Source organism: Strongylocentrotus purpuratus, unplaced genomic scaffold, assembly GCF_000002235.5.
Source record: "Strongylocentrotus purpuratus isolate Spur 01 unplaced genomic scaffold, Spur_5.0 spur5_scaffold_4, whole genome shotgun sequence".
NCBI lineage: Eukaryota > Metazoa > Echinodermata > Echinoidea > Camarodonta > Strongylocentrotidae > Strongylocentrotus > Strongylocentrotus purpuratus.
The window spans coordinates 11,346,032-11,372,805 of record NW_022145610.1 but is presented as its reverse complement, the minus strand read 5'-3'; the positions used below and the strand labels follow the sequence as shown (position 1 = coordinate 11,372,805).

Genomic DNA, 26,774 nt, shown 5'->3' with positions numbered 1-26,774 from the left:
ACATTGAAGAATGCAATTCAGTGTTCTTTCGTGATTCATAAGAATGAAAGTACATTAAAAGGTGAAATAATAAATTGAAGAGCGATGATAAATCAATTCTTTGACGTTGATTGATTGAATAAAAAATAATGAAACAATATGGTCTGAAGGTCATATATCTTCGAATATTAGAAAGTTTCATCCACCATCGTGTTGTTGAACACTATTTGCAATTTAATGTTAATGCGGTGACTTGTCGGTTACGAGCAGAAGGTCATTTCAGGCTTCTATATTCTATAATACTATCAACAGATATCTGGATAGAGACACCTCGTCACATCAAGCTACGAGAAAGTATATCATCATCTTACAGAATTCTACTCGAACACCGCATCGAAATTCTTTTCACCCTTTTTTTCTTCTTCCTCTTTTTTGGTCCCTTTTAGCTCTCCTCTTTTTCCTTTCCTTCCTTCTTCTCTCTCTTTTTTTTAGCGGGGGCGGGGAGAGGCAAAGGCCTTTTGCCCCACCCCCATCCCGATCCGCAACTTGTTGGCTGGAAAATTGCAACTGATATCCCCTTTCTTTTATTTACTTCTTTCTCAATTTTCCTTCCCTTTATTTCCTCTTTAGTGACTGGTCCCTCAGAAACTAGTGCTAAGCGAGTCACAGAGAATTCATGATTTCAACTGATGCCTGTCAGTGCATTGTAAATTTGATTTTTCTTCAAATTTCATTTAAAAATCTTTTCATATTGAGAAATATGGTGCATTGGCGTATGGGCTATGGTTGGAGCGTTGGATGCGTTGAACAGCGTTGGTGTATTTTGAGGATTTATCATATTCATATTCTGAATATTTTCAGCGAATTGGATAATATTGAAAAGGATGCAATTCAAAGTTGTACTCGATAATTCTCACTTAACATATTCTCTCTCTCTCTCTCTCTCTCTTCCTGTCTTGCATAAAGAAAATATGAAAATAATATTTTGCCTTGATTAAGAAAAATTGAAATTTTATCAGTATTAAACAGGGAGAAGGAAAGGGGAGGAAATTAATCAAAACAAACATTGAAGAATGCAATTCAGTGTTCTTTCGTGATTCATAAGAATGAAAGTACATTAAAAGGTGAAATAATAAATTGAAGAGCGATGATAAATCAATTCTTTGACGTTGATTGATTGAATAAAAAATAATGAAACAATATGGTCTGAAGGTCATATATCTTCGAATATTAGAAAGTTTCATTCACCATCGTGTTGTTGAACACTATTTGCAATTTAATTTTAATGCGGTGACTTGTCGGTTACGAGCAGAAGGTCATTTCAGGCTTCTATATTCTATAATACTATCAACAGATATCTGGATAGAGACATCTCGTCACATCAAGCTATGAGAAAGTATATCATCATCTTACAGAATTCTACTCGAACACCGCATCGAAATTCTTTTCACCCTTTTTTTCTTCTTCCTCTTTTTTGGTCCCTTTTAGCTCTCCTTTTTCCTTTTCCTTCCTCTCTCTCTCTTTTTTTTAGCGGGGGCGGGGGGAGGCAACAGCCTAGGAGGCAAGACCATTTCGTACTCCCCCCGATCTCCTTCTTCCCCCTTTTCTTTTCTTCTTCATCTTCTTTCTTTTCCTTTCTCTGCTCTTTCCCTTTCCCTTCTTTTCCTTCTCTCTCTCTCTCTCTCTCTCTCTCTCTCTCTCTCTCTTTTGCGGAGGGGGGGGGGGGGGGCAAGGCCCGCTCACCCCCGCTGGATCCGCGCCTGTATCTACATTATATCTACTAACATTAGACCCTAAAAATGGATCTAAAAGATTGATTGACCTGGTCTCAGTGACGGGTAAACTTTTTTTCTTCTCACTTACTAGGTCTATAACCATGAAAACCGTCTAATTTACTTTAGATTTTCAAACAGTAACAGTTACGACCTAAATTAGGCCTAAGGCCAAGGGCTGTACTCTACATTTTAATAACAAATTAACGTTAACGTTAGACTTAACTTAAACTGTTGTTTCTCTGTGATACAAGTGGGATGGGAACACTTTTTTTTCAACAGCAAAAAAAAAAAAATCTTTCCCCCCCTTTTTTTCCTTTCTTTTTTCCCCCTGGATCCGCCACTGATCACGGGGATAAAGTATACAGCTATGTAACAAGTAAATTTCTAAGAGGGAAAATGCCGACTTAAATAAATGATAATGATTAAATACCAAGGAATTCAGGAGTTTCATGGTTACCAATTCAATGTAAATTTGTATTAAAATAAGAGCCCCCGTCAGCACTAAAAGAGCCCCCGTGAGAAGGCTCAGGGGGCTCTTTTTTTTGGGGGGGGGGAAGAGCCCCCGTGGACAAAAAATTAATTTGAGCCCTGATTATTAGAGAAAGAAGATGATTCGTTGTTCCATTCTCGACTCTAAATCCTTGTCTGAATTCAGTTTTCCTCCTCCCGCGCGTAGCGCGTAAGCTTCTGACGCTTCATTAAATTATTAGAGAAAGAAGATGATTCGTTGTCCCATTCTCGATTCTTAATCCTTGTTCGAATTCATTTTCCCCCTTCCGCGCGAGGCGCGGAAGCTTAGACCTTTCATAGTTTAATGAAATTATTAGAGAAAGAAAATAATTCGTTGTTCCATTCCCGACTCTTAATCTTTCTCTGAATTCAGTTTCCCCCTCCAGCGCAAAGTGCAGAAGCTTAATGTTTCATTAAATTATTAGAGAAAGAAGATGATTTGTTGTGCCGTTTTAGACTTGTCAAAAATGTTTCTTTGTCTGCCCCTTTTTTTCGTCCTATGTCCTCTTACTGCCCCTACCGCCCCTAGCTACGCATGCTTTAAAGGGAAAATGAAACAAACATGATTGTGATAGCAAACAATAAGGTCAGTAGAAATGAAAGGGAAAAAAAAGTTCTATTTATACACCAACCATGAAATAATCGCAACCGGGAGCGTCATATCTTAGTTTTGTGTTATCGGGCGAGGGCCGGGGCGTAGCGACCAAGCGAGATTTTGCAATGTAGAATGCTGAAATTATGCATTCTAGAAAATCCTTTAGTCCAATATGTACGTTCTTTCCGCTACATGTATATTTCTTTCTAGCTAAATATCTAAATTTCCGGGGGGACGTGTCCCTCTATCGGGCCCAGGATCGCCGCCGCTGTCCATTATCACTACCAACATGAGTTCAAATATAAGCACAAGCGAGTTGGTATGAGCTGAATCCAAATGAAGGGCAAAATAAGAGTTGTGAAGCGGCCCTACCGTTAATTTAAAATTTGACTGTTTAGTATATAGCTTCTATTTGAAAGACATCCAAAATATTGTGCCCTTTTTAATTTTTTTCAAAAAGCAGGGGCTGTGTGTAACGTTTAACTTGAATCCGTGGCTCGAGATTTTATGCGGCCGGCCCGGCCCCCTCTATTCAATAACGTTTTCCAAGCCTTCTGGAATGACCCCAAATCTCCCGATTACAGTTTTTCCCTAATATTCGTCGTTACTGTCACTTAGCGCCATTTCCTTGTCTTTCCCCCTTTCTCACCCGACTTTTTTCTTCCCCTTCCCACCTTCCCCCTCCCCCCCACCCACTCAGTGTTATCTAGGGTACGCGCATGTATGTTCCCTCTCTTAGTTTAAAAGCACCCCTTTATCTTCGGTGTGTAAAGTCAGAGCGGGCCGGATTTGTGTGTATTACGGGCCGGACTTTGTTGCGTGAAAAGTAACCCTTTATCGGAAATTTTGGGAACACAAAATCGGTCCCTCCGACCCCGGAGTGGGAGTGAGGTGGGGGGGGGGGGGGGGTATCTTCTTCTTTTTTCTTTCTCTCTCTCTTCTTTCTTTTCTCTTCTCTTTTCTTTTCTCTTCTCTTTTCTTTTCTCTTCTCCTTTTTTTCTTCTCTTCTCCTTTCTTTTTTTTCTCTTTTTTTTGCGCCGCCAATAGGGGGGGCCGCGGCCGTTTCGGCCACCCCTGGATCCGCCACTGTGTACCCCCCCTCCCCCCATCAGTACGCCAGCGTTCAGGGGCTCATGATATGCACGTATCCCTAATATGAAAACCTCCATTGATATGGGTGGCATGCGGAATGTTTAGGAAAATTAATTCCTGTTAACTTTTCTTTGAATGGAATTTTATATGTGATTTAATTCAGGTTTGTTTTATTATTGTTATGTTCTTTGGGTTTAAAAATACAAACCATCTTTACTCCTTTACTGCTTTTCTTACCCCCCAACCCCACTGTTTTGGTTCGGGTTGTGGGGTGGAGAGGCGGGGGCAAGTGCCCCCCCCCGCCAGCCCACTTCCGGCGCCTATGTCGTACCCTTCCCCCGCCTCCTTATTATCATCATCATCACCATCGTCACAATAATATATCATCAGCATTATCACCACTACTATTATACCACCATTATCGTTTTCATCATCAACATCATCATCATCATCATTATATATCATCATCATCATCATCATCACATCATCATCATTATCATAATCTACATCATCATCATCATCATCATCATCATCATTATCATATCATCATCATCATCATTATCATATCAACATCATCATCATCATCATCAACATCATCATCATTAACATAATCTACATCATTATCTCCAATATAAATACCTGTGATTTTCGCAGAGAGGTGTAAAGAAATTGAATGCAGAGAAATATGCGGGTAGAAGTATTTATTAATCAATAGGCCCAAACAAATTCCAATACCAATCCGAGAAAAACTATACCAAAGAGAACGACATTACGATTACGTCATGTTTATATATTACACGTAAACACTATATCTCAAACAGATATACAGTACTTATATTATCATTTTTGAAAGTATAGACATTCGGAATAATGAACCCTATTTCACTTTTGGAATAAACGAAACTTCGGAATAACGCAACAAAATGTATGAAACCCTATTTCATTTTTTCGGAATTATGACCCCCTGGTATGGGAAATTTGGGTTTAGGAATAACCATAATTATGATGATGAACCTACGGATTATCATGAGCATTTGGAAAATTTAACTTTCGGAAAAACGAACGAATGAATGAATTTGTTACCATTTCTGAAAAGAATATATTTACAGGGTATAACGAAACTACATGTATATGGTAATGGGACACCACGAAACGGCTGAAATGGACAATGCCGGAAAATATGGTTCCCTGATCATGCTGATTATGATACGTCATATTACTGGGATAATAATTAAATAATATTGACTGCCTTCAGGGCAATACGACATAATCGCCAGAACCGAAGGTGAGGGTGATATACAACTGTATGGATATGAGAAGCCGTATTGCCCTGAATTAAGCAGTTAATATATGCGCAATGAAAATTACAAATACCTGGATGTTGGCTCTACATTATTGCCCGCTAGTTTAACACGCATTTTGCCGTTGACTTTTGTGATCGGGCAAAAGTATTTGTTCATTGGTTAATTGTGTATTATTATTCAATAATATTTCTTTCGCCCGTAGTTTTGTTGGCTTATCAATAAAAACTTGAAAATTGCCTTGCTCAGATGTCTGACACGGTTAATAATATGATTTTTTTTCAACACTAGTTAAAAAGCAAAGTTATGTATTTTATATCATAATAGATAAAGATAGCAAACTGCTTTATGATTATATGCCTTGGAAATTGTTTATAATATGATTTTTTTCTTCAAAACTACTTAAAAAGCAAAACACTGTATTTTATCTCATAATAAATTAAGATAGCAAACTACTTCATGATTATACGCCTTGGAAATGGTTTATAATATGATGTATTTCAAAACTAGTTAAAAAGCAAAGCATGCACTGTATTTTATCTCATAATAAATTAAGATAGAAAACTACTATGATTATACACCTTGGAAATGTGAAGAAAAAAAAAAAACGAGTGCTTCGCAGTTGTATTTATTTTGTATTCTTTAGCTAATCTTATCATATGTGATGAAAGAAATGAAATGAAATGGCATAAAATCATTAAAATCTTGGTTGGAGCCGTTTGCCGACCAGCTCAAAACAGAATGAGATAGGTGTGGTCTTTGACCACCACCACGCCCACTGCGATCCCATTGGTTTTCTTGGGCTGTCGTTCGGGTTATCGGTGCCTTCATATTATTCATTCTTCTGGGTTTCTAAATAGAAATCAGGATTTCAGTACGATGAGGCTGAGGGTCCGATGGAAAGTCATAAACTGTAAGAAAAATACAATAAATAAATAAGTACATCAAATTACTTGTACGTTTAATTTTTCTTAACTAAGGGTATACGTAGCCTCATCAGCTTCACGCTTGTCATCCTGATGGCCCTGCAATTTGTTATTGTTGTTTGCTTGTTTGTTTGTTTTACCGGACTGCTAAAAAGCCATGTGTATGTTTGAAGGAAGCAAGGAGGGGACCGAAGGCTTTAGGTCCTCTCCGAGGGACTTGTTTTCAGCTACACATTCACACCGAGGTGGAGAGTAGCACACGTGGATTAGTGTCTGGCCAAAGGACGTTAGTGCCGGCACGCTGAGATTTGAACCCTCAACCCTTGGATATAAATTGAGTGAATGAACCACTATACCACGACAACTGCATGATGTGATGATGATGACGATGACAGTAATAATGATTAACACTAATAATAATAATAATAATAATAATAATAATGACAGTAATAATAATAATGATTATAATAATAACAATAACAATAATAATAATAATAATAATAATAATAATAATAATAATAATAATAAATGCTACTACTACTAAAATAAATAATAGTAATCATCATCACCATCACCATCAACAATAACAAACAATAAAGAAAATAATAATAGTATTGTTGTATGTTGTCCTGAGAGGACGGTTATCGGGAAAAATTTCCTCAGTGGATGATTGCCATATGTACTACATAATTACTCACTTGCAATATAATAAAAGGTTCCATAGTATAAAATGCCCTGCTCGTCGAGGTATTCACGAAGCTGTTCGTATTGCTCCACCGCATTGTGATTGGGCCCAAGAAAGGTGATGCCGTAGAGCTCAAAAGCATCGAAGTGCAGTAGCTGAATCCCAGAGTCCTTTAGAAAAAATGAAAGCCACGATATCGATTAATTCTACTGAACAAAATGACTTAAGATCAAGTCATTTTGTACTTCAATCTTTCAAAGAGATTAATAGATTTGAAACATTTCCCGTTGATTATCATGTTTTCAAACAGAAGTTGTAGCTTTTTTTTTGGGGGGGGGGGGGAGGGGGGTTTCAAACGTTCCCCCGATTGGTTCAGCCTTATTCAAGATTATTTAAGTAACATTTGGGCCGTCACTGCCTTTCAACAAGATGATAGTGAGAAAGAAAGAAATAACTAGTCCTTAGATCCTCAAAACTGCCGATGTAAAGGATAGCTTAATTAGAAAGTAAGGATGCCAGCAACTATAGCGGACCAGGCAGGGATGGCAGGCGGAACGTGCCATATCAATTACAGCTATAAGAAATCCATCCGTCTGATTGGTCGGAATTGGAGACGTGAAAAATGTCAATACCGGTTTAGTCCAAGAGTGAGATCCCTCAAAACTCCGGTTACCATTAAAATAGCAAAATTTTGCTGCGATACCCATTAATTTGCGTGTTAAAATGTTCCTTGTGCGAGCCGGACACCATACAGTGCTTTTGTCTGCGATTCCCAATGATTGTAATTTCAGTCATTTTTAAAGCAAAGATTACAGACAGTGTCTCAGAATTTCAGTGATGTTTTAACCAATCTCTACTCAATAAATGGATAAGGTAAGAATTTATGATAGATTTTTGTTTCAATATTTATGTTTCGGTATATAAAAGGTATATCGACTGCTTTAATATTCGAGGTCTGGCTGCTTTATATGCTGTCGGGAACTAGTACGTCCTGCCATGATCCCTTGGCGGCCGGCGCAATTTTTTTTGTGAAATTGGGGCGTTTCCAATACTGGTCTTTACCTTTAAAATAAAAGGACTTGAAAATGTCTGTTGAATCGAATTAAGCGAGCGCACTCGTTTAATTAAATAGTCTGATTTTCAGACCCTTGTACCCAATGGTCGTACGTTTTGTGCTGCGCAAAGATTCAATCAGTTTAATTTTGGCTATTACAAGAAGTGTGTAATGGATGTAGACAAATGCTCATGTAGGCTACTGTATGTTATCACCACAGAAAAAAAAGAAGTCAGTCAGTCAGTCACTCAACTAGTGTCTGACAGTGAAGTGTAGAAAGTAAACGAGTTTCCTTGCATAATTTGAATACTAGGACACTGCTAACGTTTAAATATTACCGATAGGATATACGTATTATTATGTATATTATATTCATAATTCCTGCAAAGTTCTACATAATTTGATGTTGGCTGAAAAAGGGATACACTACCTGGGCTTTTAGTTTTGTACCTGTGATGGGATTGGGGCGGTTTCTTGCGAAGCTACAGGGATGAAGTGGAAAAGTTCGTAGATTTGGTCACAGCACGGGAAAGATCCTGATTGGCCGGTACACGAAGAATTTGGCCCGGGTATGTTTTCCGCGACTTTCAAAATGATTGGTGTTGACTCATTTATGTTGTTGTCTAGCAAAACAATTCGACATGAAAGAAATGTTGATAAAATTACGAAGCAGGCCTAATACAATATTTATCTTTACAAGTGCCATAGTATACATCCCTCCCACATTGGCTTGAAACAATTCATCAAGATTACAAAAAGAAACGGAATATTACATTGCCAAAAAGGAATGTAAATTGCCGTTTCATTTTAGGAAGCGGAAGTTCAAAATCTAATCTGCCATCTTCACTTTTATCCCATGTCAAATGACTGATTTAAAATGATATCTATGCCAATATTTTAAAGGAGGAGAGGGAGTCATTTTTCTTGTTTGTTTTATTTAAAAAAGATAAAGTAGGCATAGTAAGATATATGTAGAAGTCCTCATTCCATTTTCTTCCCTCGGCTTGTCCCCCTCCCCGCCCCTCCTCCCCTCCATATCTTTTCTCTTACTTTCTCTTTAAAAAGGCTTTTATATTCAAATAGATAAGGAAATAGGCGACTGGGCTGCTATTTTCTATTTTGGATAATGCTTACTATATATTATTCTTAATAATTAGAGGTACATTGTACACACAATATACGAATACATAAATTATGGCAATATTCTTCCAAAGCTAACGTAAAGAAAAGCTAGACGTAGGAAATCAAACGAGACTAAAAAAAAAAACCGAAAAGGTTTTCCCCATGTATAATTCGAATAGATGAAATTCATCAAGACATAATGATCAAAAAATTATGAAGAAGATAATTTTGATTTTATCAATTTATTGCCTAGTTATGATTATTAATTACTTGTTAAATCCGATTGGGTACGTCTTTTTTAGGAGTAGAATGCATTATGCTAGTGCACATAAACTTAATTTTTGTTTGTTTTTGTTTTACAGCAGCTAACCAATGTTTCCAATTATTATCAAATACCCGTTTAAACTTATTGTTTTTAACATAGGTTTAATATCGTAATGAACGATAATATCTTAAAATGGCTTTGAAATAATTGATCAACGATAAGCTAAATTTACGTTTGATGGAAAGCGTGTAGTATTTGGCGTATAAGATAATCAAATAAGATCGAATTCATTCACTTCCATAAAATCCAAAAAAAAGTTGACCTTATTTAAAGTAATTTTATCATCTAAAATCAAATTTTGGATAAACCTTCTTATAAATTTGGCAATCTCAAAATAAGTGTTCTATGCTTTCTTCGGAATTATAACAAAATGTACAAAAGTCTGATTCTCAAAGCTTACCCACAAAGTAGGATTGGAGGTAACTGAAGACTAAACCTGTTGCTGCAGATTGGTTGCAGGTTGGAGCGACCTTATACGCCCATACAGTTGGTTCTAACCGTCTCTTCCACATATTTGAACCAAATTCTTCTAATATAGTAGTGGTGGGGCACTCTAAGCCTGCAGATAGATTATTAAATAAATTGATAGATATGTTAATAGATGAAAACAAAATCAAAACAAACATGGATAAATAAATAAATAAATGCGCAACTAGATAAATAAATGAATAGATAAATAAATACTTGCATACATAGTCTACTAAATTCACAAATACACATATACAAATAAATTAATATATCTATTGAAATACTCACTTTCACATTGTTGAATTACACTATGGGGCTGTGGGGTAGGGGTCGGGGTCGGGGTCGTGGCGGGGACTGCGGTAATCGACATTGCGATGAAAGTGAGGAGACAAACTGCCAACATGATTAACGATTCTGTGTGAAGAAAACAAATATTGAAAAATCTTCTCAAACACGACGGCAAAGATTTTCGAGAAAAAAACCCAAACAATTTAAGTAGATAAAGCAACTAACTAAACAAACGTGCTAAGGGTGGAAATTGATCAAATTCTTATTTTTTAAGCAAATAAGGTGGACGATGCTCCGCATGTTAGTACATGCCAAGAAAACATCACTTACGGGCGTTCAAAATAGCAACAAAAATCGGATCGCAGCTTTGCGGCTCGTAGACGATGCTCTGCATCGTCATTGGGTCAACCCCCCCCCCCCTTGGCAAAAAGCTAATCCGTCCCTGCTTTTTTGTAATATTTGTATGCAAGAAATTGCCACTCCCGAGGCGGTGTCACGCAGAGGCCAAAAATCCGGATTTTAGTTATCCGGATTTTAGTTATCCTCTTAATTGCTGTCTGTCATAAATTATCTCATTAAAAATCCACTAACGAAGCAAGAAAATTCTCCCTTGAAAGGATTTTTCAAGGGATTTTTTAAGGGATTTTTCTGTGTAACACCGCCTCCGGTGGTTACATTTCACACTGACTATATGCGTACGCATGATTATTATAAGTTACGCGTAAAATAAATATAATTTTTATGGCGGTTTGCAAACACTAAAAAGCCTACATGTAAATACAGGCTAAAGCAGCGTTTTTCAACCTTTTTTTTAAATAATCCGCATGACACTTCTTTCAAAGAAATGAAACAGTTTATCGTCACCCCATTCCTAAATACTTTACAGAAGATTCAGTTAGGATCCCTCTAACACGCGTCAAGTACCATCTACACTTTGGCAATTTTTATCTTCTAAATTTTGCGAGCGACCGGAGCAAGCGAGCAAAAAATTATGATACTTTTGTTATGATAACAAATGTACCTTATGATTAACACACGTGATAAAATATAGAATTAAGAGTGCGAGCATCTCGCTGCAGAAAACATGAATGCCAAAATCATTTGATGCGGTCAATTCGATGCACGAACATGAAGAGATTCGGGCTTCTCATTGGTCAGAATAATTATCATCTTTCTAAATGTTGCAAGCGAGTGAAACAAACGAGCGTGGTCAAAATGTAATTTGATATAAAGGATGTAATATATATTCAGGCAACTCTCTATTAAATAAAAGGCTATTTAATGGGCACTTCATTGCTCAACGATGAAGGTATTCAGGCACTACGCTGCCAGAAATCATCCTGTTTTTAAAAGTTGTGAGCAGTGAAGCGAGCGACGAACAAAGACACTCTATCACCTTCAAAATGCTATTTCCTCATGAAATAACATACTCTAACGGTTTTTAATAAATTGGTTTTCACATAATCGACGTTATTCCCCAAAAATGATTTTTTAAAAGTGTTACTCAAATTCTCAAATTCAACCGGCACCCCGGTTGAAAATTAAGTGCTTCTTAGATCTAAAAATCACAAAATCTAATAAAATGTTATTCAATGCGCTCAATGTTCACGAATTTGAAAACGGGTATTTCTTTGTAAAGATCAATTAATTTGAGGAAAAGCTTCATATTCTCAGTATCGATGTTCGCAAACTTCGCAGATCGACATGTGAATGGGTATGTATCTTGTTGTTTGTTTTGTGTGTATGTTGCAAATAAAACATGGCACTCTTTTTGAATGTGTACTCAATAAGCAAAAATAGGGTTAGACCTATAATTTATATAGTTCCCATTTTGTACTTGTGAAATTAAAAAGGGGTCACGTACGTATTGAGGTAAATATTCTTGAACGTATGCAAACTTAAAGGGTCATTAAATTATTGACTCCGCGCTAACCATCGTGATCGAACACTTTAGAACAGTTGTTGAAAATGAATTGGCATCACTGCGTCCACAAAACGTAACTTACCAATGGTTTACTCTATTTGTAGAGAGTCTTGCAAACGGCCACCCTTTGTGCTGCTCAGTGTATGACGTTTTGGTTTGCCCGTATCAACAGCTTTGACTCCAAGATGAGGATACTGGTGGTTTTATGGCTTTCCAATAGTAGCGTATGAAGATGCCAGGGGCAGGCCGGGCGGCGATTTTTTTTCTTCCCAAACAGGTTCACCTATGAGCGTAAAATCCTTCCTCCTGATTGGTTCAGAGGTATACGCATCATGAATATTCATGATTGAGCTGCAAAGTTACTAGTAGTATTACGCATGCGCGTGACACAAGTCGAAGCTGCTCATAGCATGCAGCTATATGCTAGCTAATTGTGTACTTACGTATGTACACTGCATGCATGCGCAGTGATTGGTTCAAAGATGTAACTTTTACATGAGCAATTATGGCGGCGTCTGAATCTGAGAATAAAAAGTGAGAGTTCAGGTTTTAATTAAAATTGGGATGTTTTAAAGCTTAAATTCATGAAAATAGGAACCTGCTGATTGTATTTATTGTTGAAAGCTCAAATTATTGCAAAGAGGAAACTTTTTGGTCACGAAATTTTTAAATTTGACATTTTGCTCCGTTGGGGGGGGGGGGGGGGGGGGGGGGGGGTAAGGTCACCTTTTTAGATCAGCCATTGGCATATTTTCTTTATTTTTTTATAATATTTGTTTACATAACATTTTCAATACATTTTTTTGGGCCGGGGGGGGGGGGGGGCACGTCCCTGTTTTTCAGTATATTTTGGGCGAATTTAGGGCTGATTTTAACATAGTTTTTTGACAGGGGGGGGGGGGGGCATGTGCCCCTTTGACCCTGGATCCACCACTCCACTGGACAGAGAGAAAGAGAGAAAGAGAGTGTTTGTATGCATAGCCTATGTGTGAAATTGGAATATTTGTGTGTGTACTATAAGTGAACTCTTTGTCAAAAAATCCGCAGTGTAAAAAATAGATGTGGGAAAAACTATACAAACCAAACATGCACCAAAACAACCAGAAATATTCACAAACACACAGACACCCCCCCCCTTCCCCCAATAAAAATCCCCTCGCACCACAGCTCACATACATTTTGTACACCCAAAATGGCTAGTGAAACTGAAGTCCACGCGCATGCGTAATACATATACTAGGCATTTGCAGCTCAGCCATAGTTCTGTGAGCTCAGCTCATGAATATTCATGATGCGTATACCTCTGAACCAATCAGGAGGCAGGATTTTACGCTCATAGGTAAACCTGTTTGGGGAAAAAAAAATCGCGGCCGGGCGGTCATGAATAAACATGATCTATTATATGACGTAATGAACGTCATCAGCATCGCTCAACTTGCGCTGCATGCAATGGAATGGATCGTGGGAGTTATAATTATGTAGCATATGTGTATTTACTCATAATTTTCGTAATTATACAGTGTGTCCCAGAAAAAACGAAACCAAGAATTATCGGTGTTTTATCATAACTGAGTCTCATTTATAATTAATAAATGACACATATTTGGAAAGATTAGATCCTCTTATTTCATTTGATGCAACTCATCATATTTCACGCATGAGTGATTAAAATCAAATTGAAGAGAGGAAACCAAAAAGTCATTTGGCGGACAGTTTCTAAAACAGACTTAACCCGTTTTGTTGACAATCAGCCATGTATGAAGTCTTTGGTCTACTGCTGATTGTCAACGAAACGGAGTTAAGTCTTTTGTCAACTCTGTTTGTTGCTACGGCAGCAGCCAGTGAAAGCGGATTCGTTTGATAACATTATTGAAATGCAAGCACTACTTTACACAAACAGAACTTTGTCATTCCTTGCTCATTTTTCCTGATTGAGGTGTCATATGAAAGGGCAGAAACTCAACTTTCTAGATACCGTCCGCCAAATGACTTTTTGGTTTCCTCTCTTCAAATTCATTTTAATTACTCATGCGTAAAATATGCATTATATGATATATATGTGTCATTTATCAATTATAATTGTGGTTAAGTTATGATAAAACATCGGTAATTCTCGGTTTCGTTTTTTCTGGGACGCACTGTATATTCGCCATTTCGTAGAACTATCATTCTGTATTTCCGCTCCAGCATTGCACCAGCCTATTACCAAAAGATTTTACGGAACTATGAATGACTTTAAAATATGATTATATTGATGTATATGATATCAAACTCATTTAGAAGAAGAAAATCAATCAGATACAATCTTTCTCATTTAAGCTATCGACTCCATCCAGCCTCTCACTAATTACCCAATGCATCCACCCTACTTCCAACTCCATCCAGCTTAGGACCAACTCCATTAAGCCTCTCATTAACTCCACATATACAGTGCGTATCAAAAATTATAAGCAACTTTGGTAGATTCCCATATAAGACTTATTAAGCTGTGTGACCTAAACATATATTTAATTTCAAAGAATAACTAATATCCTGTTTAATGATACCTTATTAATAACTTTGATTTTACGCATGACTGGAGCAACTGCCATTTTAAAAATGATTGTTAAAATCATATTCTGATAAGTTCGGGATGAAGCACACTTAATGTAGGTCAAAATCCCCTATAGAGCAACTTTTAATGTAGATATTTATGGATTTTAAAAACTAACTTAATTATTGCAAAGGTGAAACTTTGATTGAAAAGGTTATCAAAATTCAATGCATGGAAACATTCGAAGTAATGATTATTATCCATTACAAAACGCTTAAATACAACCCCGGCATAGCACCTGAAGAGCTCACCGAACGCTGCTGAGATGTGTGACATCACAGGTTGGACATGATTTGAACGAGCAGACGATGTCCCATGAGGCCATGACATCTCACACATTTTCAGTGCCTGTTTTGTCATTTTCTTCAGTTCTTTATCTTACTTTACTTCCGTTAGGCTAAATTTTTAATCTATTGCCTCATTATAAACCCCGCACATGGTATTATTTTGATAATAAATGCAGCGATAACAAAATAAAGGAATCTGTTGCTTGTAAACAAAGTAAGACGCCATTGTATTTTTAGCTGCAAACACGGCGGTATGTTCAGCGTTTCAAGAGGGAAGAAATGCCGGCTATGCTATCGGGGTTTTTTCAATTTGAAAGTCTAGTTTCTTGATTGTTGATTAAACCATATCCTGTTTTTTTTTTTTTTTTTTTTTTACAAACAAAAGATTTTGGTTATCAGAATAGGTTTCACATTCCCTTTTGAATGGTGTGGATGCCTTCACATTTATATACACTAAACTCATTATAATTTGAGAAATAATAGCATTGAAATTATGTTCATTCTTTATGGGATGTCGTCTGCTTGGGCAGTATTGGTGCATTATATTAAAACATCGTTATTTTTTCTGGCGAATCTATCGTATATCCCAGATGCTATGGAGGTGGTTTTATTTGTATTTTTATCAATCACCCGATATAGTTGACCTAAAACTTGTAATATGGCCATCTGTTAACTTACCAGTTTTTAGTTACAAATTATTTGACATCTTTGTGATTTTCTGTGAATGTCCGCTTGGAATGAGTATAATGTAATAAACAATAGGTATTTGATATTTGACTTTTCATCCATTTGTATTACACTTTTGTTTCTAATTAGCTTTTCTACATGTTATATTTCAAATTTGTTTGTTTATCATGTGTACCCAAGCAATGTTTTTCATATATTCGAAGGTACCAGGCTCGATTTTTATTCATGCTTTTCTCTGGTTCCTTTTATCCTTTTATGATAATTGTTTTAAAATGTTGTTATGTGTTTATTATTGGATAATAACATTTAAGTTCAGTTGAAGTTTAGAAGCCCTTATGCACTGTTATTTGAGTCTTAAAACATTTGCTAACATATTCACATCGATTTTGTGATTTTAAAAAGAAAGGGTGAAAATGTCGGACCTAAAGGGAAATCCCTTTGATAACAAACCACTCTAGAGGAAAGCAGAAATATTAGGAGATGTAGACTGGTGAAAGTTTGAATGAAATCGAACAAGAACTAGACAATTATGAACTTTTGAAAAATGTAATCGCTTTAGGTATGGGCTCTTTAAATTGGCTGAATCGGTCACGTATCTGTGATATAGTGGCGGACAACTTCCCCATTTATTCCAACACACAAAATTAATAATATTCACTTTTTCAGAAATTTATGACTTAGAAGGGTCTGTGCTGTTTAGAGGACCTATAATAATATGCAATCCATCGATTTTTTTTTAAAAGTGCCCCAAGAGTGAAGGCCTTTAGGAGAAAAACAGCAATTAATGATATTTTTGCACATGACAAAAACGGCAGAATTACCCGCGACTGCCAATTTGAGATTCGCATATAATTAGTGATCTCATATTTCAACATCCATAACTTTCTTATCATTGGTCCGATTTGTTTTAAACTTTCGCCAATATGTTTATCTTATTTTTCTGCTTTAATACTAGAGAACTTATTACAGGGGTTGGACTGTCCTTTAAGAAAATGCTCATTTACAAGCACAATTCATGATATTTTCTTTGCAATGATCACACAATCTTGAATATGTTTTTGTTGAAAGTATATTTTCAATTTCTTTGGTAATTTATCAACAAGTTTCTTTCTTGTACTTACTAAACCTTTGAGGTTAGTACACCTATGAGTTTTCATGTGTTGTTCGTGACAAAAACTTCCATGCACCTTTAATACATATAATAGATAATAAGACAAGATGTTGGTAGGCTGTTTCAAATAATTTTAGGTTATCCTGTCGATTGAAACTATGTCCTTTGAAAGCTTAGACAAATTGGATCACTATAAACACAGTACGCCCCACATTCTCGAGCACCCCAAAAGTACCCCTTTATTTCTTTCTGGAAAATGCCCCTTAATTTCAGATAAGTGTCCCACCCCATTTTCAAAAGTGCCTTTTTTCACCTCTGATGAATGCCCCTTTTTAAATAGGGAGATTGTATCTTTGTACTTTGTACTTTGTACAGGTGAGTGCCCCTTTTCCTTTCTAACAAGTGCCCCATCTCACTTCTGATAAATTTCCCTATTCTTATCTAACAGGTTCCCTTTTTACTTTGACAAGTGCACTGTTGTAATAAATTGTAATAAATGCACCCATTTCATATTTTATAAGTGCGCCTTTTCAGGTGCAAGAAGTGCTCCTGTTTACCTCTGAAAAGTGCCCCTTTTCCTTAGCTTGTAATAATTGCATTTTCCCTTCAAAGAAGTGTCCCCTTACATCTCTGATGAGTGCCCCTTTTTACGTATGAGAAATACCCATTTTAAGCTCTGATAAGTGCTCTTTTAAATATAAGTATAATTATATAAAATATAAGTTTCCCGTATTACTTTTGAAGTAATTTCCCTTTGATAAGTATCCCTTTTTATCTATATATCCCACTGTAGCTTACAAATTGTGCCCCTTTGCGGTCATCTAAAGAGCCATAACTAGTTCCAAAGAATCGAAGCAGCTTTTTGTAGTAACAGGTACCCTTCTAAAACCACAATAAAAGCTTGTAGCCGAGGGGCAGGGGGTACAATGCCCAAATATTATATGAACGAACTGTGCCCCTTTTAGAAACATAATCGTGCTCGTTTTACAGCTATTCCAAGTGTGTCCTTTCCACACTAAAACGTTTGCCCCTTTAAAGGGATCAGGTAACTTTGTCTCAGATTCTTAAACAAAATTCTGGATTTAGATCATGCTGCAATGATAATTATATGACTTATATGACCCCATGAATTTTACAAGCCGATCGCCTGTCTGATTATCAAGATATTTATGATTGGAATTACAAATTTTGAAAACCGTTTGCTAAACGGTTTTCATAACACTACAGTCAATAGGGGAAAACGAGTATGGTAAAACCGGTCACTCAAAGATTTTTACTTTTTTGAGGCACTTCAGGATCATTTTGAAGCGCCATTTTTTTAGGGATCCAATATTACACCATATCACAGACACTGATAACGCATAGGGCCGTGCATCTCAGAATTAATATTGTTAAACTACCTTGGCATATTCTATACAACTGCTAAAACACGCATTTTCCTACCCACCATCCTATAAATCTCATGCCCTTTTAAAATTCATAGAATTCCAAGGTAATCAATGGATGCTGGTATGTCTGGGAATATGTTTTGTTCGCTTCTAAACTGTATGACATCCATTTTGCATTGTACATGTGAATTGCTATGTATACGACTACAAATTTGGATCTATTATTACCAATACCATCATCTACTTCATCAGCATCAAAATGGCTGTGGGAAAATATTTCAGACAAAATTGATCCAAATCAATTTGGAAATAGAAAGAACACGTCTACATGTCACTATCTGATTGGGCTGTTGCATGCCTTGTATAGTAATGCTGACAAACCTAAGTCACTGTCAACACTCATTCTGACTGAGTTTTCCAAAGCATTCGATCGGATTAACCATAATATCACCATGCTATATTATGTGAAATGTATGTCCGTCCTTGTGTAATTTCATTAGTATTAGATTTTCTGAGTAATCGTCAACAAACCGTCAGGTATAGAGGTCAGTTATCAGAATCAAAATACAATGGTGTAGGCGTGCCTCAAAGTGACAAACTTGGCCCAATTTTATAGGGTATATAAGACCAGTAACAGAATACTGTGTACCTCTATTCTCCGGTAGTTTGACTCGTAAACAGATTGATGTTATAGAAAGTATACAAAAAAGAGCCTGTAAGATAATATTAGGATCCAATTATACTTCATATGACAATGCTTTTGAAATACTGAAATTGCCAACCCTTGTGACTTGAAGAGAACAACTCACAAAAGATCTGGCTATTGCACTAGAAACAAATGTATTGTGCAAATCAATGGTTACATCACAGAAAACCAACAAATACAATGTACGAAGCGTCAATAAGTATCAAGGATTTTCTTGTAAAACTAAGCGATTCCAGAACAGTGCTCTTCCCAATCTCACACGTATGTTACACTGTCACTATGCAAATCCAAGCTTATAATTGCCTTAAGAACTGTGCAATATTATGTTCTTTTTAACAGTGGGGCAATATAAATCAGTCATTTTAACATTCCGTATATATTTTACTACCTATCAATTTTTTAATTATGCTTGTACACATTATATTTAATTCTATTTTCCTGATCTCATGTTGTTATTTTATACTTGCATTGTATTTTACCTGCTCTGTAAAAGCATTTACAATTCAGTATATGACTGCCATTCATGTCTTTAATAAGCCTTGATTGAATTGGATTGAATCATTATATTAAAGTTTATATAGCTCATTATGTAGGCATTAAAAAGTAGCAAATGTTATACACGCTTTGTTAAGCTGAGTTGAGAGATATATTATATCTAATATAGACCAATGGATTTCATACTCTTATACTGAATTACATGTAAGATGATTTTTCTTTTTACAGTACCCGCAGTTATTTGAAAGAAATTAAATAAAAGATATTGCGTGCTTCGTTCAATGGAGTAAAAGTAAGATGAAAAGTTAAAAGACGCATGAACAGAAAACCGAACAGCTCATTACAGAAAATATAATATCATAGCGGAAAAGGAACATAATGAACAAAATTAAATAGAGAAAGAATCTAATAGCAAGTGAGAGAAAACTAATACGTAATGCAAAAACCAATTATCATGAATATTCGGATAAATTACAATTAGGAACCACAAAATATCAACAGAGAAGATAACATGAATGCTAATTATTTTTGTACAAAGTTTGCTTACAATTTTTGTGCAATGTGCTTTGATCCCAACCACATGTCAGCTACTTATGCAATATGACTTAAACAGAAGAGTAAGTACTAACATTTAAAACAACGAAGTAAGACCGTTTAGTGGGGACTTTAAGTTTCGATTAGCGTGTCCTTATCATCATTATTGTTCAGCAGAGTTGAGATTTGATAAAGAAGAGGCCTGTAGGCATGCTATTCATACAATTAAGGATCATTAGAACAAAATAAAAAAAAGGAAGATGATGATGATAATGATGATAATATCAATAATAATAATAATAATGATAAGAATGATTTCATTTCATTTACTTTTCAGTTCTGAATACACACATAAAATCAGTATACATTAAAACATATATTGAGAAATATAAACTTACAAACAAAACTGGTCAGGACGCCAAGGTAAGCGAAGCTTGATGCCTTGTGAGCCCTAGCAAATTGGTTCCTGTAGTAGGAAACCAGCCTGTAGGTCCCGTGACCAATTTCTGGAAACAAAGGTTTGAAAGTGTTTTTGTGTTCCCAGATGAATACCGAACAATTTTGACTTGGGCTGCCCCCTTGAAAATCCCGGGCATTTTCGTGGGGGGCCAACAAAGGTCAAACAGGGGTCGAAATTCAAATATATTCAAATCGTGTCGATATGCATATTAAATTACTCGTCTGGTCATGAGGATTCCAAAAATGTATAGTTTGTTATACCTCCGACCTAAAATGAGGGCGCTATGGTAAAAAAGGTCAATGCACTTTAGACTGGTGGTCAAATTCACCAACACGTCCGATTCTAATGATTTTTGTGTCTAAAAATATGTTTTCTGACATGGCAAATTCAACTATACAACTTTAAAAAGTAAAAGTGCTCACCTTGACCATGAACATTCAAAATGGCTGCCGTTTCGGTGACAAACCTTTAACAACTTCTTATCCATGGGTTCGGGGAAAATTTCATGGTTATGGCAACCACTTTTGATTAAGATAATTTGATTAATCCTGATAAGATAATTCATACTGCATTGTGTGTGTCTATTGTATATTCTTGACAGCTAGTGTGTGCATCTGTTGCTTTATGTGTTTGTAAATACATGAGGATGGGTGGGTATGTGTTTAGAGAGAGAGAGAGAGAGAGAGTGTTTGTATGTATAGCCTATGTGTGACATTGGAATATTAGTGTGTGTACTGTATTAAGTGAACTCTTTGTCAAAAAATCCGCTGTGTAAAAAATAGATGTGGAAAACTATACAAACCAAGCATGCACCAGAACAACCAGAAATGTTCACACCACAGCTCACATACATTTTGTACACCCTAAATGGCAAGTGAAACTGTAGTCCACGCGCATGCGTAATACTATACTAGGCATTTGCAGCACAGCCACAGTTCTGTGAGCTCAGCTCATGAATATTCATGATGCGTATACCTGATTGGTTCAGTCAGGAGGCAGGATTTTACGCTCATAGGTAAACCTGTTTGGGGGAAAAAAATTAACGGCCGGGCGGCTAATTTTTTTTTCCCAAACAGGTTTGCCAATGCTAATATTTCCCGTCATCCGCATCGCTCAACTTGCGCTGAATGCAATGCAAAGGATCGTTGGAGTTATAATTATGTAGCATCCCTATGTGTATTTACTCATAATTTTCGTAATTCTATATTCGCCATTTCGTAGAACTATCATTCAGTATTTTCGCTCCAGCTTTGCACCAGCATATTACCAAAAGATTATACGGAACTATGAATGACTTAAAAATATGATTCTATTGATATAAATGATGTCAAACTCATTCAGGAGAAGAAAATCAATCAGATACAATCTTTCTCATTTAAGCTACCAACTCCATCCAGCGGTTCCAGCCTCTCACTAATTACCCAATACATCCACCCTACTTCCAACTCCATCCAGCTTAGAACCAACTCCATTAAGCATCTCATTAACTCCACATAATTATACAGTGAGTATCACAAATTATAAGCAACTTTGGTAGATTCCCATATAAGACTTATAAGCTGTGTGACCTAAACATGTATTTAATTTCAAAGAATAACTAATATCCTGTTTAATGATACCTTATTAATAACTTTGCTTTTACGCATGACTGGAACAACTGCCATTTTAAAAATGATTGTTAAAATCATATTCTGACAAGTTCGGGATGAAGCACACTTAATGTAGGTCAAAATCCCATATAGAGCAACTTGCACCAGCACATGGTATTATTTTGATAAAAAATGCAGCGATTACAAAATAAAGGAATCTGTCGCTTGTAAACAAAGTAAGACGACATTGTATTTTTTGCTGCATACACCGCGGTATGTTCAGCGTTTTAAGAGGGAACAAATGCCGTCTATGCTATCGGGGTTTTTTCAATTTGAAAGTCTCTATCCTATGTTTTTTTTTTTTTTTTTTTTTTTTTTTACAAACAAAAGATTTTAGTTATCGGAATAGGTTTCACATTCCCCTTTGAATGGTGTGGATGCCTTCACATTTATATACACTAAATTCATTATAATTTGAGAAATAAAAGCATTGAAACTATGTTCATTCTTTATGGGATGTCGTCTGCTTGGGCAGTATTGGTGCATTATATTAAAACATCGTTATTTTTTCTGGCGAATCTATCGTATATCCCAGATGCTATGGAGGTGGTTTTATTTGTATTTTTATCAATACCCGATATAGTTGACCTAAAACTTGTAATATGGCCATCTGTTAACTTACCAGTTTGTAGTTACAAATTATTTGACATCTTTGTGATTTTCTGTGAATGTCCGCTTGGAATGAGTATAATGTAATAAACTATAGGTATTTGATAATTTGACTTTTCATCCATTTGTATTACACTTTTGTTTATAATTAGCTTTTCTACATGTTATATTTCAAATTTGTTTGTTTATCATGTGTACCCAAGCAGTGTTTTTCATAGATTCGAAGGTACCAGGCTCGATTTGTATTCATGCTTTTCTCTGGTTCCTTTTATCCTTTTATGTTAATGTATAAAACTGTTTATACATGTTGTTATGTGTTTATTATTGGATAATAAAATGTAAGTTTAGTTGAAGTTTAAAAGCCCTAATGCACTGTTATTTGAGTCTCAAAACATTTGCTAACATATTCACATCGATTTTGTGATTTTAAAAAGAAAGGGTGAAAATGTCGGACCTAAAGGGAAATCCCTTTGATAACAAACCACTCTAGAGGAAAGCAGAAATATTAGGAGATGTAGACTGGTGAAAGGTTGAATGAAATCGAACAAGAACTAGAAAATTATGAACTTTTGAAAAATGTAATCGCTTTAGGTATGGGCTCTTCAAATTGGCTGAATCGGTCACGTATCTGTGATATAGTGGCGGACAACTTCCCCATTTATTCCAACACACAAAATTAATAATATTCACTTTTTCAGAAATTTATGACTTAGGAGGGTCTGTGCTATTTAGAGGACCTATAATAATAGGCAATCCATCGATTTTTTTAAAAGTGCCCCAAGAGTGGAGGCCTTTAAGAGAAAACAGCAATTAATGATATTTTTGCACATGACAAACGGCAGAGTTACCCGCGACTACGTCACAATCCACTGACCAAACTGCCAATTTGAGATTCGCATATAATTAGTGATCTCATATTTCAAACATCCAAAGTGGTAGTAGTAGTAGTAGACTTTATTGGATAACTTGTTTAGCACAAGACTATTCTGCCACAAGGTCCAACTTTCTGCCACAAGGTCATAACTTTCTTATCATTGGTCCGATTTTTCTTAAACTTTTTCGCCATTATGGTTATCTTATTTTTCTGCTTTAATACTAATGAACTTATTACAAGGGTTGGATTGTCCTTTAAGAAAATGCTCATTTACAAGCACAATTCATGATATTCTCTTTGCAATGATCACACAATCTTGAATATCTTTTTCATGAAAGTATATTTTCAATTTCTTTGGTAATTTATCAACGAGTTTTCTTTCTTGTACTTACTAAATCTTTGAGGTTAGTACACCTATGAGTTTTCATGTGCTGTTCGTGAAAAAAACTTTCATGCACCTTTAATACACATCTCATGCAATTTGAAATGATGCAATGGACAAGTGAACAGGTTGATCTTAGATAATAAGACAAGATGGTAGTAGGCTGTTTCAAATAAGTTTAGGTTATCCTGTCGATTGAAACTATGTCCTTTGAAAGCTTAGACAAATTGGATCACTTTAAACATAGTGCGCCCCACATTCTCGAGCACCCCAAAAGTACCCCTATATTATTTCGGGAAAATGCCCCTTTACTTCAGTTAAGTATCCCACCCCCTTTTTCAAAAGTGCCTTTTTCATCTCTAATGAGTGCCCTTTTAAAAATAGGAAGATTGTATCTTTGTACTTTAATTGGACTTTGTACAGGTGAGTGCCCTTTTTTCCTTTCTAACAAGTGCCCCATCTCACTTCTATAATTTCCCTATTCTTATCTAATAGGTTCCCTTTTTACTTTGACAAGTGCACTGTTGTAATAAATTGTAATAAATGCACCCATTTCACATCTTATAAGTGCGCCTTGTCAGGTGCAAGAAGTGCTCCTGTTTACCTCTGAAAAGTGCCCCTTTCCTTAGCTTGTCATAATTGCATTTCCTCTTCAAAGAAGTGTCCCCTTACATCTCTGATGCGTGCCCCATTTTACGTATGAGAAATACCCATTTTAAGCTCTGATAAGTGCTCTTTTAAATATAGTATAATTATATAAAATATAAGTACCCCTTTTTATCTATATATCCCACTGTAGCTTAAAAATTGTACCCCTTTGCGGTCATCTAAAGAGCCATAACTAGTTTCAAAGAATCAAAGCAGCTTTTTGTAGGATCAGGTACCCTTCTAAAACCACAATAAAAGGTTGTAGCCGAGGGGGCAGGGGATACAATGCCCAAAATTATATGAACGATCTGTGCCCCTTTTAGAAACATAATCGTGCTTGTTTTCACAGATATAGTAAGTGTGTCCTTTCCTCACTAAAACGTTTGCCCCTTTATAGGGATCCGGTGAATTTGTCTCAGATTCCTAAACGATATTCTGGATTTAGATCATGCTGAAATGATAATTATAAACCTTTAGGTCAGTCAGGAACTCCATGACTTTTACAAGCCGATCGCCTGTTTGATTATCAACATATTTATGATTGGAATTACAAATTTTGAAAACCGTTTGCTCAACGGTTTTCATAACACTACAGTCTATGGGGGAAAACGAGTATGGTAAAACCGGTCACTCAAAGATTTTTATTTTTTTGAGGCACTTCTTGATTATTTTGAAGCGCCATTTTTTAAGGGAACCAATATTACACCGTATCACAGACACTGATAACACATAGGGCCGTGCATCTCATAATTTACATTGTTAAACTACCTTGGCATATTCTATACAACTGCTAAAACACGCATTTTCCTACCCACCATCCTATAAATCTCATGCTCTTTTGAAATTCATAAAATTCCTAGGTAATCAATTGCTTTTGTCCATGAATGTAAAGGTTTAGAATAACAGATTGTAATAACAGATGTTAACAACTAAATTGTACATTCACAGAACAACAATTATTGCATTATTATTATTCAGTAGGCATCACACAATTTTCCACCGAAGGTCATTGGAACACCTATCTAATTACTGACTGCTATTTAATTAATATTTGGGTATTAGAATTACACAATTTGTAAACATTATTTTGCTGGTATGTCTGGGAATATGTTTTGTTCGCTTCTAAACTGTATGACATCTATTTTGCATTGTATATGTGAATTGCTTTGTATACGACTACAAATTTGGATCTATTATTACCAATACCATCATCTACTTCATCAGCGTCAAAATGGCTGTGGGAAGATATTTCAGCCAAAATTGATCCAAATCAATTTGGAAATAGCAAGAAAACGTCTACATGTCACTATCTCATTGGTCTGTTGCGTGCCTTGTACAGTGCGTCCCAGAAAAAACGAAACCGGGAATTATCGAATTGATAAATGACACATATTTGGAAAGCTTAGATCCTCCTCTTTCATGTGATGCAATTCATATAATACATATTTCACGCATGAGTGATTAAAATGAAGGAAACCAAAAAGTCATTTGGCGGACGGTATCTGAATTTCAAGGAGAAAATCACATTTCTAGAAAGTTGAGGTTCTGCCCTTTCATATAACACCTCAATCAAGAAAAATGAGCAAAGAATGACAAAGTTCTGTTTATTTAAAGTAGTGCTTGCATTTCCATAATTTTATCGAACAAATTCGTTTTCACTGGGTGCCTGCCATAGCAACAAACAGAGTTGACAAAAGACTTTATATAACTCCATTTCGTTGACAATCAGCCGTAGACGAAAAACTTCATGCATGGCTGATTGTCAACGAAACGGAGTTAAATCTGTTGTCACTTGGGGGAAATTTCAAGGTTATGGAAACCACCTTTGATTTTAAAAGTTGTTTAGTTGAATTTATTATGTCAGAAAACATTTATTAGACACTAAAATTATTAGAATCGGACGATGTTAACTGTGTTGGTGAAATTGACCACCAGTCTAAAGTGCATTGACCTTTTTGACCATAGCGCCCTCATTTAAGGTCGGAGGTGTAACAAGCTAAACATTTCTGGAATCCCCATGACCAGACGAGTAATTTGATATGCAATTTGAGAAGGTTAACTGTGTTGGTGCATTTTACCACAGTCAAAAGTGTGTTGACCTTTCAAGGTTTTTGATCCTAGCGCCCTCATTTAAGGTCGGAGGTATAGCAAACTATACATTTTTGGAATCCTCATGACCAGCCGAGTAATTTGATATGCATATCGAAACGATTGGAATATATTTGTATATCTACCCCTGTATGACCTTTGTTGGCCCCTCACGAAAATGCCTGGGATTTTCAAGGGGGCAGCCCAAGTAAAAATAGT

The 26,774-nt window shown here is 36.0% G+C and overlaps 1 long non-coding RNA gene across 1 annotated transcript; it reads right to left on the bottom strand.

Annotated features, from left to right (window-relative positions):
* Positions 1–5,915: 5,915 nt before the first annotated feature.
* Positions 5,916–8,533, bottom strand: LOC115929006. The gene is made up of 3 exons (XR_004066295.1): positions 8,368–8,533; positions 6,877–7,033; positions 5,916–6,163 (listed from the first exon to the last, which is right to left on the bottom strand). It is a non-coding gene; the product is annotated as an uncharacterized LOC115929006 (long non-coding RNA).
* Between the last annotated feature and the right edge of the window lie 18,241 nt (positions 8,534–26,774).